Below are 20,591 nucleotides of genomic sequence, written 5' to 3'. Positions count from 1 at the left end.
TTTCACTGCTGATCTAATCTATTACTCCTAAAAATAATAACAAATTACCACATGACACGATCCAGGTTATTCCAACACCAACGTGAGAGACAGACTCTGCACAAGCAATGAGAAAAGATGCAATACATCAGGGTCCTGTGATGCACGCATTAAGTTCTCATATCACAAAGAAAGCGAGCGTTCAATGCCCAACATCACACAGGTAGGCTTTGCCAGGAGGCAAAACCTGGCCTGCAGCACAGTCCAGCGTAATGGTGCCTCTCCAGCTCCACCAACTCTTGCCATCAGGTGTAGCCTGGGGCTGGAAAGAAGCCATCCAACAAATACAGAATTTCAGGGAAGAGAGACCAACGGACCAAGTCTTACACAGAAAGCACGAGACTTGACAGCCCTGTGTGGTAAGTGGCTCACTGCCTTTGGGACCCACTTTTAGGTATATTTTTGCACATAAGAAGTTTTGCCTACAAACGCTGTGTTATACTTTGTAATCCCATGCTAGTGTTTATCTAAAATTTCCATTATGAAGTGTTCTAAATATGCAGCTGACTTTATGCTTATTGTATGTATGAAGTCCATGTTGACTCCTGTGATAACTAGCTTGTAACCAGCTTAACTACAGGATTTAGAGACACTAGTGTGTTTCTGATGACTCTTAGATGTCCACATGGTGCTGCTGCTAATCACACAGCAACCAGCTTCGTTTTAAACATTTTCAGGTTCCAAAAAACATCTGTGCAATGTGATGCTCGCTCCCAGATGATAAAGCGTTAGCCATATGCTGCAATCCCTTTCCTTCTCTCCAGAGACACAAGCGTTTTTACTTCTACTCTACACGTTTTCACTTCTACTCTACACGTTTTCATAGCATAACAAGTCTCTTTCTTCCTTATGGTCTAGGATGCCAAGCACGTTGATAGAGAAGTATTACTGGGGCTCTTCTGCATGGGCAATTTCAAGAGAGGAGAAACTAAGCTGCAGCCTGAGGTTCAGATGCGTCTGTCCTCAGAACTCAATGAAAGGGCCATGAAGATGCTCAGAGGGCTGGAGCACCTCTCCTATGAAGACAGGCAGAGAGAGTTGGGGTTGTTCAGCCTGGAGAAGAGAAGGCTCTGGGGAGACCTTATAGCAGCCTTCCAGTACCTAAAGGGGCCCACAGGAGAGATGGGGAGGGACTCTTTATCAGGGGGTGTAGTGATAGGACGAGGAGTAACAGTTTTAAACTGAAAGAGGGGAGATTTAGATTAGATATTAGGAAGAAATTCTTCACTATGAGGGTAGTGAGACACTGGAACAGGTTGCCAGGGAAGCTGTGGATGCCCCATCCCTGGAAGTGTTCAAGGCCAGGCTGGATGGGGCTTTGAGCAGCTGTGGCGGTGTGCTCTCCCCTTTTCCCCTTTTTCCCCCCCCCGGCTCCTGCTCAAGCCATGGCCATCAGCGGCAGTTGTTATGAGTTGCACTTGAACTGTGGGAGATGGCTGGCAACATAACCAAAACACTGTCTGGAGTGGGAACCTAGGTACCCTGTTCCCATGAGAATATGACTATAGGTCAATTATCTTACTCCATAACTAGCGGACAGCCCAAGAGCCCATTGAGCTCTCCTGCACGGCAGCGGGCTGCACAACAGGAGCTCCCCTTGAGGGGGGACGCTCACTTAAGGTTCTTCTCCTCGAGGTTGAGAGATTCCTTGCCGCAACAGATTCTCGGTAAGTGACTAATAGCATGCCAAACTTTGAAATCTTAGCTAAGTGATATAAGGATTGATTGCACATATACAATCCTTTAGACATAAACCGTTGACCAAGTCTGGGACTAGGATTGGATCCAGCCGGACCTAGACTCCTCTCTGAGACGGAGTTTAGAAAGCAAGGGGGTCCTTTCTGAACCTTGACTCAACGGGAGGGTCTCCCTGACAGCTTGTCTGACCCTGGCCTCTATGCAGTAAATAATCAAGTGTATCCTGGCATCGAATCTCGTAAAACACTGTCGCATTCACTACTAACTTTGTTAAATCACTGTTTTATATTAATAAACATTTCACTACTCTCTTACAAGTGAAATTATTCACTCCACCCACGACACCAGCCTGGTCTAGTGGGAGGTGTCCCTGCCCATGGCAGGGGGGTTGGACCTAGATGAGATGATCTTTAAGGTCCCTTCCAACTCTAACCATCCTAGGATTCTATGAAAAGAGAGAGGGATGGGATCGTTAACAGTGTCACTTTGGTACAAGGGGTCCAGGAACACTTCTTACCTATACTGTGTAGACAAAGGTCCTTCAGTAAACTGTATCCACTTGTTTGGATACAAACTGTCCCAGCTTGAGAGCCTTGAATCTTTCAAATAAAATGCAGTCCAAAGTCTAAGCACAAAGTGGAATTTAAAACAGCCCAAATCAACAAGCCACATGTTGCAAGACAAACAGGAGCAAAAAATCCAGGTAATGTTACAATTTATTTCCAAGGTGTGTACCTATCATTCATTACTGCAAGCCCAGCTGGGATTTACTGGATGGGCTGCTTGGAGGTTTGAAATAATGGAAGATCATATCCAAGGAATTCAAAAGAGAACTACAAAGCCTCAAACAAGTTTATGCATTTGTTTTTGTAACAATGACCCCTCAGCTTCTAGGTCAAATTATGATTACATGCTATTGCACTCCTACCTTAGCTGCTGTCACTCCATATTTTTTAAGTTCATTTCATAAATGCTCTTGCATAACGTACAGGGTTTAATCAGAATTAGGTTTATGTATTCTAATTTCTAGGGGATTGGGGGTTTATACACATAGTTGAATAACGAGATCCAGATCCGCTGACTCCAGTCAAATGCAGTTCACTTTCAGGCAGGATATCCAAGATGACAGGTAAAAGGCATATTAGGGACAACAGTGCAGAGTCACCCGAACAGCAGGAGAGGCAGCACAGACGAAGGAGCAAACCCAGCCAAAGGCAGGCTGATGTCTGCTGAAGTGACTGTGCTGCTCCTGGCTCTGACTTACGGAAAGACACTGGCCTGGATGTAGTGCCCGACCAGATATAGCCCCAAGTCATTACGGCCCCCAGGACCCAGAGCACACTGCAGAAGAGCCTGAATTTTGCTGGTTGAACTCACTAGTCCCCACTAAAGGCTGGCGACATGTGGATCAGTACAAAACAACTGGAGATCTTTTGCATTTTGGCCCCTCATCCCCTCTTTCTCATGCCTCATAGCACGGAAACTCCCCAGCTTGGCAGAAAGGTCTTGGCTCAGGCTGCAGGGGAAAGCTGCAAAGCTGCTTTTGGGCTACCACTGGCCCCAGGGGTTGAAGAGGTGCATCAGCATGGGAGCCAGCATGCCTCTGTGGCGTGGTTTATCTGAAACGAAAAGCTGATAATGTGTTCTTCTGAAAGGGCTGTTTCATTGCACTATTTGTATTGCCTCTGCAGTACTGAAGCTCACAAGAAACCAGCCATTTCTCAGCAAAGTTCTCGCTGCCTGGACCTAAATCATACATCTGGAAGCCCTGGTGACGATCGCCAGAACAAATCTAACCTCTTGGTGCCCATTTGCTCCCCGCACTCCCTGATTAGACAGCTCTTGTGCGTACACTTACTCCCTGGTTGCTGCTTCTGCTGCTGGATTGAAAACAAATCTGAACACGCGCATCCTCCTACCACATGAATAATGAGATTTAAGTTTACACAAGAAACATTTTTCAGGAACATATTCTCTTTGAAATATATTTTCAGGATATTTCAAGATAAATGTAAATAATTTCCTTTTTTCAGATTTGTCTCCTCAGAGATCTAGATTAGGTCTTAATTATCCTCTTGCGAAAATTTATCCAGCAAAGGCAGAGACATTTCTACCAAAAAGCTTTCCAATAACACTGCTGAAGTGAAAGCTTATGCTTAAACTAAGCTGTAACAAACATATTAAATCCTGAGAATTAAAAACTCTGTCACATCTACCAGTAACTTCCTGAAAAACCGATAAAGAAAATCTCCTAAAAATAATTTTTTTTTGTTGATATTAAAAATCAAGGTTTGTGGGGAGACAAATACAAAAAGCAAATATTTATTTCATTTGACATCCGGGTGTTCAGTTTCTTGCTAAATACAGATATAATTTACCACATATAAGATCAATGGCAACTTTTTGTAATTAGTCATGGTTTGGGAGGAAGTGTTGCTATAGCAATACCAACCATAGGAAGGAAATCTACATCTACTCAGAGCATTATTTCTACATATCATTATTTTTTATGGCATAGCACTCTAGCAGAAAAGGGTGCAGTAAATCAATAGCAATGCCTATTTTAATCACATAGGCATAGTTTTGGAAAAGTATTCCACAGAAACACACTGAACAAGGAAATGAAAGACTATGACCAAACATTAAGTAAGGTTTTGTTTGTTTTAGTTACTTGAGTGTTGTTCCTTGAATCAGTTTACATCAGCTAAAGTCAAGAGTTTAAATCCAGGCTTTCCCAAACTGACTCTGCCTGGAATCAGAACATAAAATGGTTGGGTTTTTTTTTTCCTGTTCTTTACGTAATCACGAGCAACTTAAACGAGATCTGATACCCCTTAAACTGGTTTGACTCCCAGCCATCTCGGGTCTGCAGGGTTTCTTGGCTCAGGCATTAAGTGCAAGAAATAAAACTGGTTTGGGACTGCAATCAGTCCTGAAGTGATACAGCCATATTTGCATGGCCCTATCCCTGATGCAGCCGGCACTGGTGTTAATCTGGGAGTCAGATAAACCACAAAGAATGACCAACATATGACTGCAACACCTTTTCCTGGCCAGCCCCAAGGGAGGGCTGGTGCCCAGGACGCACTCTGTGACATTCCCACCCACGAGCTTCCTGCAATGGGACTTTGGCTGTGGGTTTGGGGAACAGGGACTCTGGGTGTTTCTTTCTTTCTTGTGCAAAGGTTGACCCCATTCTGTCTGTCTCCACTCCTACCTTGGATTATTGATAAAATCATAACTCCCAATTATCCTGGCTTTTAGTTGACTTATTTTTTTCCCCTTTCCATGAGTTGGCTCCTTCAATTAAATCTTGCAGCACTCATAATCACAGTCAGATTTAAAAGAAGGAATCAACTCAATTGAAAACAAGCAATCATCAACACTGATACGTGAAAACAGATCTATTAAGATCCTGACAGCTGATCTTCTCATGTCTCTTTCCTCTTTTTGACAAATTAGTTTGAACAACAAATTTCTACACATTTCTACAGCTCCTAGCAAGAGAGGAGGAATGGCTGAAATAGATGTAATTCTTAATAAATAATCTTAATTCAACTGACATACAAATTACTTGGATTCCTATGGTCATGTGAACATTGTGGTTTTTCCAAGGGAATGTCAAAAGAGCAGAAAATTTGAAAATGGCTAAGCAATATAAAACCACATAATATCACACAGAATTAAGGACACCTTGTACATGGATACAATTCAAGCTGATGGTAGGGAGGAAATCTTTGTAGAAGAGGGGCTTCCATTGTCCACCATTCCAGATACACCATTGTGGACATACAAACATCACAACCTTACAAAATTCTTCCTTTGCATTGCACAGCCCTGCTGTCCTGGGCACACTCTAACTTCTTTGAAGTTAGAATCACAGAAAAGCTGGTTGGAAGGGACCTCTGCTGATCACCAGTTCAACTCTCTGCTTGAAGAGGGACTGTCACCAATGCTAGATCAGGTCATCCACAGCTTGGTCCAACTATGTCTCGACAACCTCCAAGGAAAGACTCCACCACCGCTTCGGGTGACATTTTAAAAGTCCTGCACTACTCCCCGGTGAAAAAATTTCTTCCTAATGGCCAGCCTGAACTTCTCAAGCTGCAACTTTTGACAGCTGACCCTTATTTTTACGATCTGTCGTTAATAGCGACAGACCCACAGTCGTCATAACTCCTCTTCAAGCAGTTAAAGGCTTCTATGAGACTGCCCCTTAGCCTCTTTTTTTTTGGCAGACTAAACCAGCCCAACTCCCTCAGCCTCCCCTCATAGCTTATAGGCCCCATGGCTCAAATCACCTGAGTATTCCTCTGCTGCATCTTCTCTCCATTTTTTAAATATTGCCCTTTTCATTCAAGGAACCTCAAAATTGACTGGAGAATCACAGTACTCAACAGTGCTGAGGAGGATAACTTCCCCTTATCTGATGGCCATACTTTTAATGTAGACCACTATGCCGTTTGCCTTATTTGCAATGAAAACGCATCACTGGCTCATTTTCAACTTGGCAGCAACCATAATATCCCATTGCTTTCCCACCGGTGTTCTGTTCAGCCAGTTGTTTCCCAGCCTGTACTGTTGCATGGAGTTAATCTGCACAGGCACAGAACTTCAGGATTTTTATCACTGAACTTCATGAGCTTTCTGCTGGCCCAAAGCTCAGGTTTCTCAAGGGTGCAGCTGAATTGAATTTCTACCATTTGGTGTATGAAACTCTCTCTCCTGTCAATTTAATATAATCTACAACTTTTCTCAGGTTGCATTCTGTCTCACCACCTAGGTAATAACAGAGATGTAACGCTACTGGCCCAATCTCTCACAGGCCACTTGTTATTTGCCTCTAATGAGACACTGAACTATTGAAGTTCTCATTGAAGCTCTCTTTGAGCTTGGATATCCACACAATTTTCAATCAATCTAACATTCCATATCTCCAGCCCATACTTCCACAGCTTCCTCAGTGACAGATGATAACAAAACCCTCACTGAAGTCCAAGTCAGGAAATGCTATATCCACTGATTGTTCCCACCAGATAGTCATTTAATTGCAAAAGGCACTCAGGTTGGTCAAGTACAACTCACCCTTGGAACGTACTGTTCTCGATTACCTTCTCATCCTTCTCACATTTCGAAAACAAATTCCCTGAGGACATGATACATAATATTTCTAGGGTTTATGGTGAGACTGACTGGCCTACAGTTCCCTGAACCCTCCTTCTCACTCTTCGTAAAGATGAGTGTAATGATAGCCTTTCCCTAGTCTTCAGGGACCCCTCTGCCATCTTTTTTCATAGTAAAACAGAATTGCAATTGCATCACCCATGTCTTTCAGCATCCTAGCATAAATCCCATCCAACCTGATAGATCTGAATTATAATCAGATTTTCTGAGTAGTTCTGAAGAGTAAAATATTTGTTTCCTGTGCGGCACTGCTTAATTATGTTCTCCTAGGCAATCCTTGCTTTTGTACAAAATCATATTTGGAATAGGAATTTATCATGCCTCTTGCTCGATGGGTCACATTGCGAGACAGATTATCTCTTGCCTGCACACTCAATTCCACACTGCTTGGGATCTGAGAACACAGCATTTATCCTCATCTCGCCCTTATAAAACAGGAAAGCACTCTACCCTCTGGTCTTAATGAGCAGCCATCTAGCAAAAAGTACTTCTCACAAGTAGCCAGTGATGTTGGAAAGAAGAGAATCCAAATCTTCAGAGCATTAGGCCTCTAAATACTGATTTAGGGAGAAGAACAGAGGGCCAAGAAATACCCACAGCACAAAGAGAAAACTTTTGACCCTACCCTTAACAGTGTCTCCAAAATAACCTGAAGGAATGAAGAAAAAGAATAACTCACCTTTCTGACACATGACTTTATACTTGGTAACCTTATACTTAGGTTCCATTTGGATTCTGCTGAGATGTGGTTCCTTCAGGGGAAGGAGTGAGACGGAGTAGGAGTCCCCCCTTCACTGAGTTTAGAGATCTCACTGCTGTCTTGACAAACCTGCCAGGTTACCTTCCTGAATCCTCAGTGCAAGACTGCTCCATACCCTTTCCTCTTACCCTCCCTTACCAGGGACCTACGATCTGCTGCAGACTTGTCACTATTCGCTTCTGAGTCAAGAAACAAGAGGACCCAAATGTTCTGTTATGGCACTACCTCAAGGGGTCCTCAGATAAACCCCACTGTGCTGCTACCAACTCTCAGTGGTAGAAGAAGGCAGAACAAAAGAAGGCAAGACATTTCCACCATATGCAGTTTTTAAACACTAGTCCCTACTATATTTGTTACTACAATGCGTTTGTACTGTGTTAATCTCATTTCCATTGTTAACAGTGAAGTGGGAAACACAAGTGCGAAGCACTGTCTTGCTCTTCTTCATTCAGCGTATGGCGCACTGGCATACCTCGATATCTGATTTGAAATCTACCACATTTACCTAATTTCCACATACCTTGTACCACTGATTAACACTTGTGTTCTTTGCTATGCTCTCTTTGCTTTCAAGCACCAATGCCACACTATCACAAGGAAAACGCGCATCTTCAATGACCATATGAGTACACACAAGGTGCAGATGCAAGACTTAGCATACCAATAAAATCAACATGTTCTAGAAGAAAACATTCTCAAGATGATAGCGACGACTTCACCTGTGCCCCAGTATATTTAGTTTTTATATCATGCAGTTCTGGTGGACATCTATAATTTTTACGTTTATCCTAAGACATCAGAACTTATGTTCCGTTGCTAACACTACATCAGATATATATTTGCAATATATTAAAGATGATTTAATCAATGAAGGAAAACTCAACAAAAATCTGGCTTCTACAGTTGTAGATTTACAACTTATGAACAGGAGGACAAAGAAAACAGAAAGCTGATTTTTCAGTCAGATTCTTTCAAACCCTGCTTTTTAAAGAAAATAAGGTAAATTTCCATAAAGTATGGAAAGCGTGGCATTTTAAAAAGATAAGGCAATGAAGTATGACCTTTTCATCACAGAATTATAGTTATCCTTAATGTATCTCTGGCCTTAATCCTCTCGAAACTTCAAAACTAGTGTCAAATAGATGAAATACCTCTATTGGTGCAAGTGGAAAGTTCTGGTTTGGTAAGCTTTTTCACAATGCTGTACAGAATAAAATAACAACTACCTATGGAAAATCCTAGTGAAAATTCTATAATTAATTTAAAGGAAGCTGCTGCTGGCAATTATGAGCACTCTAGATTAAAAGTATGGTAGATGGGATATTTTGGGCACTATATTTTGCATGGACAGGACACAAGGTTGCACATATCAGATAAGAATTTCAAAGACAAAGAAAGAGGGAAAAAAAGAGTGCAAGGATGTGCCCATTTTATTTTATAAATGAGTCTGCAGTACAGGGTGATATTTATACAAAATTGCATAGAGCAAAGCACTAAATGCTGCCAGTGCTACTCTAGAGTGAAAATATAGACAACACACTGGAAAAAAAATATATGTTCAAAGTAAAAACACACATGAGGGCTTGCATGCATCACATGAAAAAGAATCCTATTGCCTTGATTACTTCCAACTATCAGACATAATACATTTAGCTTACTCTTGTTACCCACGAGACAAGATACCACTTTCCTGCTATATATTTAGGAATGCTACGAGACTTACTTCTATTATTGCATTTCGTATTTATATAGCACTTTAAGGGCTCACAGTCACAATCACATTAGTCACATTAGGTGTAGGCATATGTGGAAAATAAGAGAACTACTCTCTTTGAAGGCACCCTGTCATTTAATGAAAGATTGCTTTACTTTTACGGTATCGTGACTGGTTTAACATTTTGAACACATGAACCTTAGATCAGAGATGAGTTCCTACGAAGGGGTCCGGATCACTTTAATTCATCTCCCAGAACAAGAGTTACATAGGTTGCCATAGAAATTAAATGTTAGTGACAAGTGGAGTACTAGGCTTTTGATAAACGCAGATTATGTTGCTTCAGAAGGCAAGAACTTCCCCATCTTCAAGGATGCAATTTACGGTCAGTGATGGAAACTCTGGCATTGCATATAATTTTTTCATTTTTCAACATGACTATCCAATTTTTAAGGTGAAGTGCTGATAGTTAGATGTGCCAGCCTATAACCTTTAAGACTGGAAGTTTAAAATCATATTTATCCTCAAGATCAAAGTGGAGGCAGTCACAAAGCAACTCCTACATATGTCACCATCCCGGTCTGGGGAAATCTAGCCCTTCAGAAAAGACGACAGAAATGTGTTCAGTATTAATGCAACTTCAGCCTGTTTATGATTCACCAGCAGAAACGTAGCTATCAAAATACAACTGTTTATTATTTGAAAACCAAAGCTGCAGTAAATGTAACATTAGCAGGCGAAGGGTTTCCAAGAGGAACCTGAGAAGACAACCCCCTTCAAGTGGTGTAGTACGAGCAGCTAATGCATCTATACGCTGTGACTGACCTGCTGTCAGATCAGAGTTTAGTTCTGCATATGTGATAGGTTCAACAGTATTACTCTCTTGGCAGAGTCCAGAGATCTCATCTTTAAATATGGGATGTTATCACATCATCTTGGAAGCATATAGTTTCATCTGATCCCTGACTTGCTTGCTGGAAATCCTCTGTGGTTGAGTTCGTCAGCAGTAAGCAATGCCTAATCAGTTCCTGAAAAACCTTAAGCTAGCCAAAGCAATAGGCTTTCCATCGGTAGAGAATTCAGCGTTACCCTCTGCAGAGAAACAGCTGCCGGCATCTCAGCTGTGGATGGTCCAATACAAATATTCAGCAGAAAAATATGCTGTACCAAAACACTTGACGCCCAATGGATGGAGCATGCCAGTACCAGGAACTGAACATCTCTTCCTCTTCTCCACTTATCAGCTGATTTGGACCCTGTAGCAAACAGCAGCGTGCAGGACTTGAGCCAGGTGCCTGTAAAGCACTCATTTTAGCATATATGCAAGACAGCTTCAGAAGACGGTGGAGAGGGGTTAAATTCTTTTCTGAGCCACGGGGATTAATACACAGCTAGCAGTTTGCCTGATGCTACATAGCAACGAAGAGTCAACAATAGGCCAAAATGAAGATGAAGTGACACATTTCAGGCACAAAATCAGTCTTTATGGACAGACTCTTTATCTCCTCTCTCAGCTTAGTGACAGCAGAACTAGGCAAAGAACACAGTGATTAGGAAATAGGGTAGATGAAAAAAATATTATCTGAGAAATGCATCAAGATCTAACATTTCCCATCAAATCAATATATTTTTAGGATGCCCTGAAACCTTGAATTCAAGTATAATATAAACCCCTGGGCTGCTTTGAGGATACATGGGACAAGGCAGCGGTCACTGAACATAAACATAAGGGTGAAGAAAAACTGAAACTTCAGCTAGACAGTGCCAGTGTTCCGGCAAAAGTTACTGGTTATCTGCCGAACCCTGAAGGTCTTCCACTGAGTTGACAGGTTTGACTGCTGCATCTAGGTGCAAGATTTCGTGGTTGTTTCGATACATACAACAGAGCATAGCATGAACAACCTGGTACCTCTGGTCTCCTTGCCCTCTCCTCTCTGCAACAGTGTCATCAAGTTTACTTCAGATGCAAAGAAAGGCACAAAAAAAGTGTAGAGGGGATCACTGACATGTTGTTCCATACTAGGAATGTATTAGCTTAGTCAGTTTGCTCTGGAGTATCTAATAAAGATACCAGCAATGAGGGCTTGAAGGAGGTCAACGGTAGAAGACAGTGTCATTCATTCAATGTCTGTAATGTCTTGATCTGGGATTTCATTTCTTCCTGCAGATGGCAAACTAAAGGGCTCCATAGGGAAGTACAAGCAGAACCACATCAAAGCACTAACGTACGTTACTGGAGAAAGGATCATAGGGCACATAAAGAGCGAGGCTGAGAAGTTCCAGCTGCACTCACAGGAATAAAGTGGAATTTACTGCATGCAACGTTAGACTGCATGGCTATCAGAGCTCCAGGTTTGCATAAACATAAACAGCAAGCAAATTGTTTCTTTGCAGTCTGCAGGATCAGCAGTAAAGCAGTGAGGTTGCAGTTATACAAAGCGAGGGTTAACTAAGGGTATAATTCTGTCTGTCACATTCAATTTAGAAATGTGAATATATGAGAGTTTGGGTGTCTTATTAATGGCCTGAGGACCAACAGTCTCAGTCTCTTAAAAAATTTTTTGTCCAACAAAGGAGTTGGGTGCTTTACAGCAGTGACATCCAACTCAATAGCCAAAGGAAATCCAGAAGCGGTCCTGGATTGTGACGTTCCCCTTGACTTAAAGCTAGAAGCAATGAATTAGCTGATGCCAGTGCATGCAATAGAAGTTTTGCTAAGGGCTCCTTCTGTAACAAAATTTCACCCTCAAAATTGTCCTTAAAATTAGGTTTAACAGAATCATGCCATCCATTTCAGACCAGCTGATAACAAAAATAAGTCCCACTGACAGCAGTGTAAGCCTGTACAACATCAGAAACTGTTTTATGTTGGGCAGGCAAGTCCTTTTCTTTCTCTCTCTCTCTTCCCTTCTCCATCACAACACAGCACTTTATAGCCCCCTGCTTGAAGTATGGGCATATAATGGGGGAATTTCAGAAGAAACTTACTTATTTTTACACTTAAAGAGAAAGACTTTTTATACTAACACCCAATAAGACTGCATTTTTGTGAATAAGCAATGACAGGTGGTAAAAGCAGATGGTTTTGAAAAGATTTGCGGTAGTCCCTGGCTCTTCTGTCCTAGCGGCTCCACAGGATACTGGCAGAGAAAGCGGTTCCCCTCCTCTTCTTCCCTTGCCTCACTCGAGAAAGCCCGCAGCAGACGACCTCGCTGGCTGCCACAAAGCCAGGATAGGACCGGCAAAGCTCGCTCACTCACGCTCGTCATCCCACCTCCAAACTGCTTCTGCCTCGCTGCAGAAGCCCAACTGAATGCAAGCCATTGATACAGGCTAACCAGCCAGGTGGGCATCTGACAGGAGCCGCAAAACCACCTCTTTGCTTGCTGGTCCCAACCAGGAACAGAGCAGGCAGAGCTCCTGGTTTTGGCAGTCCAGCATTGTGGTTATTCACCACAGACCATGCCCACTTTGCTTCTGGGAGGTGCTTCTGAACATGTTACTTCTGACCACACCAGAGGAGGGTACCTAAGAGTGAGCATCACCGAACACTCCAGTGCTGAATCCAGGCTCAAACACCTGCCTTCCAGTACAGATCCCTGCTGAAAGCACCAGCTCTTGCTTCTGAAGGCCTTGTTGATGAAGGAACCATCTCAAATGCTTCAACTCTGCATAACCAGACCAGCTTTCGCAAATGGTGAATAACCCTGTGTCATTAGTCATAGAGTGATACTGCAACAGGGAGCAAAGCTCAGAGAAGCGCAATTATTCACACTATATCTCAAAACAGAAAAAGCGGGAAGAAAAAATTATTTCCTATGTCAAGGAGAGCAGTAACAGAAAAGCGTATTTCCAAATGAGTGTTGTGTGTTTGGCCAAGAACTGTGCTGACTGCTGCAGCTACAACCTTCTCCAAGTTATTGTTACTTGCTCTTAGGGAGCAAAGACCCACTACTCACGAGGAAACAGTGCTAGCTTCAGGCTGCCGTTTTCTGCACGCGGCATCAGCTGTAGCACACCCCTAGTTAAAGTCAGCTGTAACTCTCTTTTGAGATACCACGGTACACCTATAAAGATGACTCAGGCAATTTCACATGCCACCATTGAATCACTAAATGGTACCACTGCTGGCTACTATCAAACCCATCTGTATAGCCCATTATTAACTGCACGGTACGCCCATCTCAAAGAACCTTTTAGGAGACTGCTCTGCTCTGATAATACCCACACGTTTTGTGCATAAATTAAGAATCTCTCTTTTAGGATTTACAAAGGTGTATTGTAGGAATTAAGCTCCTGAAAAGGGCCGGTACCTTTTCTACATAGCATCTCTGCTTTTCAGATTTTCCTCTGAAAGTGGTGAGATCAACCCAATGTCAACATAACGCTTATTCATTTTTTTCCACCTCTTTAAACCATGTCAGCATTCCCCTTATTGTTCATCTATAGCCTCCTTTACAAAATTGCAATCAACTTACTTTTTCATAATTTCACTTACAGTATCAAGGTAGTTCTGAAGGAATATTTTAGATACAGTTGTGCCAGTACAGTGTATTTATTATATTAGGTATCCCCTGAATAAGAAAAGGCCCTCCTGAACCATCTATGGCAAAATAAATCCACATTGTTTACAGAAAATCAGAGAACTTTTCTTTCCTTCAGTCAATGGGGTTTACGGTTGCTTTCAGGAAAATAAAACAAAAAAGGAAGTTATCAATCCAGCTGGCCCCAATTTTATAAAGCATTGCAGAAACAGCAGTGAAAACCGAGTTTGCTATAAAGGTGGACACAAGTCATTCCAACCTGGAATCAAAAACTTACAATTGTTTCCAGAGAACACCCCACGGTAAAATTGCCTCTCACCTTTGGGCACAACAAAACGTGGATCTGGGCTTGGATAAGGCAAGGCTGACGGCCAGCTTTAGAAATTAAATTGTAAGCATCCAGGTTTGTGACCATTCATGCCATTCTTGCATGCATTAACCAGTCATTAAGTTTTGCATTTGTTCTGTTAACCCCACAGGACAACTTACTGCTTCTCAAAGCAGATACAGGTGATGGATACTGGTATAATGGGTTAAAAATGAAATGAAGTATGAGGAAAACCTGTAATATGCATCTCTTATGGGCACAGCTGCTCCACAGTTACTTTCAGGAAGGAGAAAACATTGGACTTAAACACAATAGTGTGTTTTTGTGGCACAAGGTATCTTTTTCGTGTGTGTGTGTGTGAGCATGGGTGGAAGAGCAGAGCCCTGTGCAATTTCCAGCCACTTGAAACTGCCCAAGCATAGGTACAAAGAGAAACAGACATAAAAGCAACTCTTGCAAAAGACAGCTAATATAAGCTTAGAACTGAACACAATTATAGTCGAATTACAGGTATTTTTGCCAAACCTTCAATATGCCATGTGCTTTAACAAAAACGAACGTAGCCAGAGATTGGAGGGAGAGGGGATTTCCAGTTTCCAGTAATTACCATCAAAACATTAATTATATGCCTACACACAAGATCCTATTACTTTTTCACTGTGTAAAGACCTAATTACCTGTAATTTTAACACTGTATATCACCCAAAGACAACTAAATTTTCTAAAGGAAGCCTGAAAGCACTATTCAGATGAGAATTTAGGAAAAAAAAAAAACCAACAATAAAAACCAACACAAAACCCAGACAAAACGTCCACCTCAGATGGTGTTAAAAAACATGATTTACAAGCTTATAATTCAAAAATTGCATGGAAAAAAATACAATAAAAGACAAAGCATACGCTGTAGTATGCTCTTTGCTGTGATAACAAATGAAAATGAATTTTTGCCAGACACAGCTGTGTATAAAGGGGGCTGAGATGCTACAAGTTCATGGTGACCCACAGTGGCACTACACAGCAGACCACAGGGACTGATTCACAGAAGTCCAGGAGACCTCACAAGAGAGGGAAAACTAGGGAAATGCTCCCCCATGACCGCTCCCTATGGCTATGACCATCCTGTGATGAGAAATTACTGTTGTCGGCATGATCACAGCAACAAAGAACTCACACCATAAACCTGGGCTTTATCAGCACAGGCCATGTGCAAACACAAAAGAGAGACTGTAGCTGAAGGCGCCTGCAATTTAAATACAGGATAGGCAGACTTAGAAGCAACAGGAGTGGTGTCGAGGGCGTAAATCCGGTCAGCGGCAGAATTGACCCCAAATCTAAATTCAGAGCTCCACATCCTGAGTGGAGGGAGGCAATTTTTTAGCATGCCAGGGTAAGGCCTCACCTCCTTCAAGAATACAGGTATGTAAAACAACTTTTTGTCCTTCAAGTTTCCTCTTTCACTCGGTTCCTCGGGCCCTTGAAGAGTACGTCTACACAGGTGACTGGAGACAGACAGGTACCTCTCCTCACGCTCCAAATTGCCCAGATAAAAGCCAAACCCAATCTGGAAGCCATGCAGAAGTGTTACCACAGCACTGAGCCAGCGCGTTAGGCTGCAGATCCGTCACCTTTTTAATCTGGTCCAAATGGGACTCCTACCGAGCGTGATGAGGACCAGCCTGCTTTTCCCCCAACCGCACGTCTCCGCTGACTCCTCGGTGCCTTTTAGTCATGCATTGAGTCAGACCCAGGAACTCATCCAACTGGAAAGCAGGCCAACAGCAACAACAAGAGCGGATTTGCACTTGGCCACAAGTGATAGTACCAGCGCAAGCGAGAGATGAGGAATGCGTACCCAGAGGTGAGGCAGGCAGGCTGACCTTTGGCAGGAGCCCACGTTTACGGCAAGTTAAAGTGACCACCGAACCACTCCCTTTGCCTTCCAGAGAGGCAAGTTTTGCTTAGCTCCATCACAGCTTCACCTTTAACGCAGGAGAACAGCCCCCGGGACGCCTTTGGGTAACAGCTTCTTGTGCCAGGGAAGTGAACGTGTTTCACACGATGCTTATTTCTAGCTATGTGTGGAGATGCCTAACTCTTTCCGTGACCTGCCGCTAATAATTTAAATAATGCTAATTTCATCGGACAGCATTGCAACATTTAAACTTTCATTTTTAAGCGTCCTTTGCGGACCCAGGCCCCTTAGGGAATAAGAATGCTATAACTTTTAATAGCAATAATGGGATAATAATGCAGCTACAGAGCAACGCTAACATCATCCCCTGCAGCAACCATCCCCAACATTTTCCTACAAACACAGCAAAACCAAACAATGTAATAAGATAAGGAACATTCCCCCAGATGAGTCGAGCACTCATCAGCAGAGTCCCCCCAACCCCACTGTGTTACCCTCCACGGCCCTTCAGCATCCATGAACTACTCAGATCCGTGGTATCACCACATTAAAATGCGTCTCTCCTTCCTTTCCCATTTCAAAACATTTCTTTTTCTCCTTCGCTATGCCCTCACTTATATGATCTGTCCCTTGTATAGATCAAAATTACTGGTCATTGGGGAAAGAAAAATGGGAAACTGATCAGAATTAGGAGCTTCCTATGTAGAATGTAAGGAAAAAAAATTGAAAAGTTTATTACAATGACAGTCTGATGCTGCAGACCGCCCCCCTTGGAGCAAGGAACTACGCTCTGCCACAGGACTTGAAATCATCAGTATCCGAGAGATTTCTGAGCCATTGGCCACTCATTTGTGTTCCTCTGCCATAGCACGCAGACCAAATGGCCGTCTCTGTGCCTTTGGTCGTATTACCCGTATTCCCTGCCACAATCCTTCTGCCCTGTCATTGCCCATGTTCTCCCTGCCAGCACCCCCACCCCTCACCAACCTCCCCCCCCGCATCCATCCACCCACCCCCCCAGAGATCCAGGTCTGTCAGATCTGAACTGACCTTGGGGAAAGCACAGGAAGTTTATCAGTCAAAGCAGCCTCTATGACAGAGCAGCAAACGTTGTGCCTCTGTTAACAGGCCATTCCCTACTACTTTTCTGGCAGTCTATCTTGAGATACTTCTTTTTTTGCCCAGCTGACACGCTACAGGTTTTATTTACTCAGGCTTTTCTTATGTGGTCTTCAAGATGTTTTAAAACTACATTTCCCCACTGCTAATTTAAACAAGCCTTAATAGGGATTAGAACTGAAACCCAAATTGGCAGAACTGAGGAATTTGCAGCTTTGCTACAGTATCAGATGTATCCTCGAACATCCTCTAAATATAGTAAAAGGCTGGCCTAAATCTGCTATTGCTTCATGTTTAATTCAGATACCTTTGAGCCAGTGTATCTCTCCCCCCCAAAATTTTCTATTCTTATCACCTATGTATTGAAGTTTATGGTGACTTTAACTTAGACAAACACCCCAAAACACAGAGGAAATCTTTTAAAATGTTGTTTCCACAAAACGGTAGTTTAGCAGAGGGGAGAGACCACAGTAGGGCTGGAGATTAAAGCACTACATTGTAACAGGGATTTTGCAATTTCTCTAAAGCAACTATCAGTGTAATTTTTAAACTATGTAGTTACTTTAAAGAGAAGATGAGTACATTATACAGTAATGAACAGAACTTGCATTTTCCTATTCAGGAACATTACAGGTAAGCAGGAAATGATGATGTTTTTGATACAGTAGATGCAAATGAAAACAGCAGCAGATCTCTGAACTGCCATCAGCTTTTTATCAAGTGGAGATGAAGGTTCCCAGAATGACAGCACACTCAGAAAGTTACATTCTAAAGTAGCATGCCAAAGCAATGTGAGCTTTGGATTTAAAAGCTTCCGAAAGCCCATGCATTTTATTATATCGTTTCGCGATCACCCAATATTTCAACGTTACACTTGTTTTAATACAAATTCAAGTGAACCAGGATTAGAGCAGACATGGATTTTGGAGTCCTTTTTTCCAGCCTAATAATGACCTTCACAGAAAGCAAAATTTCAGTCCTAAACAAAGATGCAAAACTAATCTTTTGACTGAATTTATTGTGCAATATTTCTGGGTGAAGCAACGCCCATTTTTACTGCATCCCACTGCAAGATAAAGGTCTGTCATTAGTTATTCGTCTCTCTAGTTATGCCCTTAAAAGGCTCCGAGGCAAAAATGTAAAAAGCCAATTGTTCTGAGTAACAACATTACTGTAAAGGACCGTATAAGACAAGACAACGTCACGTGTCTCTAGTTTCTAGAAAACCGAGGATATCCTGACAAGATCTTGTAACAAAATTCGGTTTAAATCTTTGTGGTACCATGTGGGCGGGCAGCAGGAGTATCCAGTAATTTCCCAATAGAGAGACAGAAAACAGCACCAAGAATAAGAAGCCCTCCTCATACGATTAAAACTCTGTTGCTGTCTAATACTACACTTTAAAAAAAAAAAAAAAGAAAAAAAAAAAAGAAGTATGGGCCTAATAGCAGAGAAAACAAAAAGGCAAGCCTCCCCTAAGATTATACCAGATCTTCCTATTTTTTTTATAGCATCGCACTGGAGATTACGCCTAGCCGGAGCAAACCCTGCTGTGAAGCCGCTCGCCGCCTCCTCTCCTCGTTTCACGGGGGCTGCGCTCCGCCTTCAACTTTCCCCAGGCGAAGCCGAAGCCGGGGCTGGGCTGGGGCCGCCGCTCCCCCCGCGGCACCGCCCAGCCCCGGGGCTCCGGCACCACCCGGCTCCGCTCCGGCCACCCGCGGCTCCCCGCTCGCCCCGGGACGGGGTACCGGCCCGACCCGGCCCCGGCGGAGCCTCCCGACGCCGCGGCAGCCGCAGCCGGCCCGGCCCCGCCGCCCCCGGCCGGCTCCCCCCGCCGCCTTCCTCGCCTCCTGGGCAACATCATCCCTCCTCGGCGTTGCCTCCTCCTCTCCCCCACCCCCATTTTCTTTTTTTTTTTTGCCTTTTTTTTTTTTTTTTTGCGCTTCCCTCCCAAGGTCCCCCAGCGGGCTGTTACCTTCAATTACGGCTTTTCCGACCAATTCTTGTCTCCAAACAGCTGCCCCCACCTTCCCTAGCGCACAAGCAACTCCCGGCAAAGAAAAGGAGGAGGGAAGACGAGGAAAAAAAAAAAAAAAGAGAGAAAAAAAGAAAGAAAAAAAAATTACAAACCTCTCCTCCCCCTCCGAGTCTGATACTATATATCCGGCCGGGGGAGGGAGGGAGGAGCAGCGCCTCTGCTCTGCCTTCCCCCTGTCGCACCGAGCGGCTGCGGCCGCGCGTACCGGGGGAGGCGGCGGCTGCCCGCCCGGGGATGCGGACCAGCTCAGGCCGCCCGGGCTCGCCCCTTCTCCTCCGCCTTGCCCGGCCCTGCTGCCGTGCGGCCGAGCCCAGGCTGAATGGCAAGCGGCGTGGCTCTGCGGCGGGAGCCGCTAGGCACGGCAAGCACCCCCGGGGAGAAGGGCCGTGCCCGGCAGGACTCGGCCCCGTGTCCCCCCCAACGCCCGACACACACACGCCTCAGGCCGCCCCTTCTTCCTCGGTCCCCGCCGCTGCCGGCATCGCCCAGCAGCGGGGAGGCAAAGCCACGTTTCGCTGCTCCCCTCCCTGCGCAGCCTGCCTCCGCCGCTCCCCCCCGCGTTAGCCCTGCCGCAGGGTACCCGGGCACGCCGCAGCAGCCCTCGGGGGAAGCCAGAAGAGCGGGCGAGAAAAGGCTCCCTCCCGGAGGGGCTCCTCTCCTTACCGGGCGGACGGGGCTCCTCCACCGGCGCGGCCGCCTCCGAGCTCCCCGGGGCGCTTGGGGAGAGCGGCTGCGGCGGCTCCTCGGCGCCTCCCCGAGCCCCTTCCCTGCCCTCCCTCGTCCTCGTCCTCCCCCCGCCCTCCGCCCGCCGGGGAGAGCGGCAGCGCTCGGCCTGAGCCGGCAGCCGGGCGTCGCGGGAAGGAGGGATGGGCTGCAGCCCCCGCACGGCCTCCGGGAGGGGAAAAGGAGCCGGCAAGGAAAGGGGTAGTGGCGGGGGGGAACCGAAAGCTTTCTAAATCCACGAGGAAGGGGCAGGGCACGCGGTCCGCCGGGTGTCCTCCAAGGTTATTACACCTCCTCCTCCAGCTTCAAGCACAATTTGCCGCTGTGTTTAAAATGATCAGGAAGAATGTTGTACGCAGAAACAGAGTTATAAAATCGGCATATTAAGTTAATTACACAATTTGTCTTACGAGCATTAGGAAAAAACCGAGACATGCAGCATACCTGCTCAGCCACGAATATCTACCTTTGCCATGAATGTTAAATTTTCTCTCTCTGGCTGTAGAACGTACACCCTTGAAAAGATTCTCTC

At 44.4% G+C, this 20,591-nt stretch overlaps 1 protein-coding gene across 3 annotated transcripts in view; it reads right to left on the bottom strand.

Annotated features, from left to right (window-relative positions):
* Positions 1 to 20,202, bottom strand: part of FAR2 (fatty acyl-CoA reductase 2) — a 158,668-nt gene extending 138,466 nt beyond the window's left edge. Inside the window, exons 1-2 of one of the 3 annotated variants that reach the window (XM_063355712.1) lie at positions 20,000 to 20,109; positions 19,274 to 19,345 (exon numbers count right to left, since the gene is read on the bottom strand). The gene's annotated coding sequence lies outside the window, so the exon portion shown is untranslated. Of the gene's footprint in view, positions 1 to 19,273; positions 19,394 to 19,999 lie in introns of those variants that run through there. The other 2 variants (XM_063355719.1, XM_063355703.1) reach the window with 2 other exon arrangements.
* Positions 20,203 to 20,591: the final 389 nt, after the last annotated feature.

The sequence above is a fragment of the Chroicocephalus ridibundus genome, chromosome 1, assembly GCF_963924245.1.
Source record: "Chroicocephalus ridibundus chromosome 1, bChrRid1.1, whole genome shotgun sequence".
NCBI classification, from domain to species: Eukaryota; Metazoa; Chordata; class Aves; order Charadriiformes; family Laridae; genus Chroicocephalus; species Chroicocephalus ridibundus.
The sequence above is the reverse complement of the archived record's forward strand: the minus strand, read 5'-3'. Positions and strand labels throughout refer to the sequence as shown.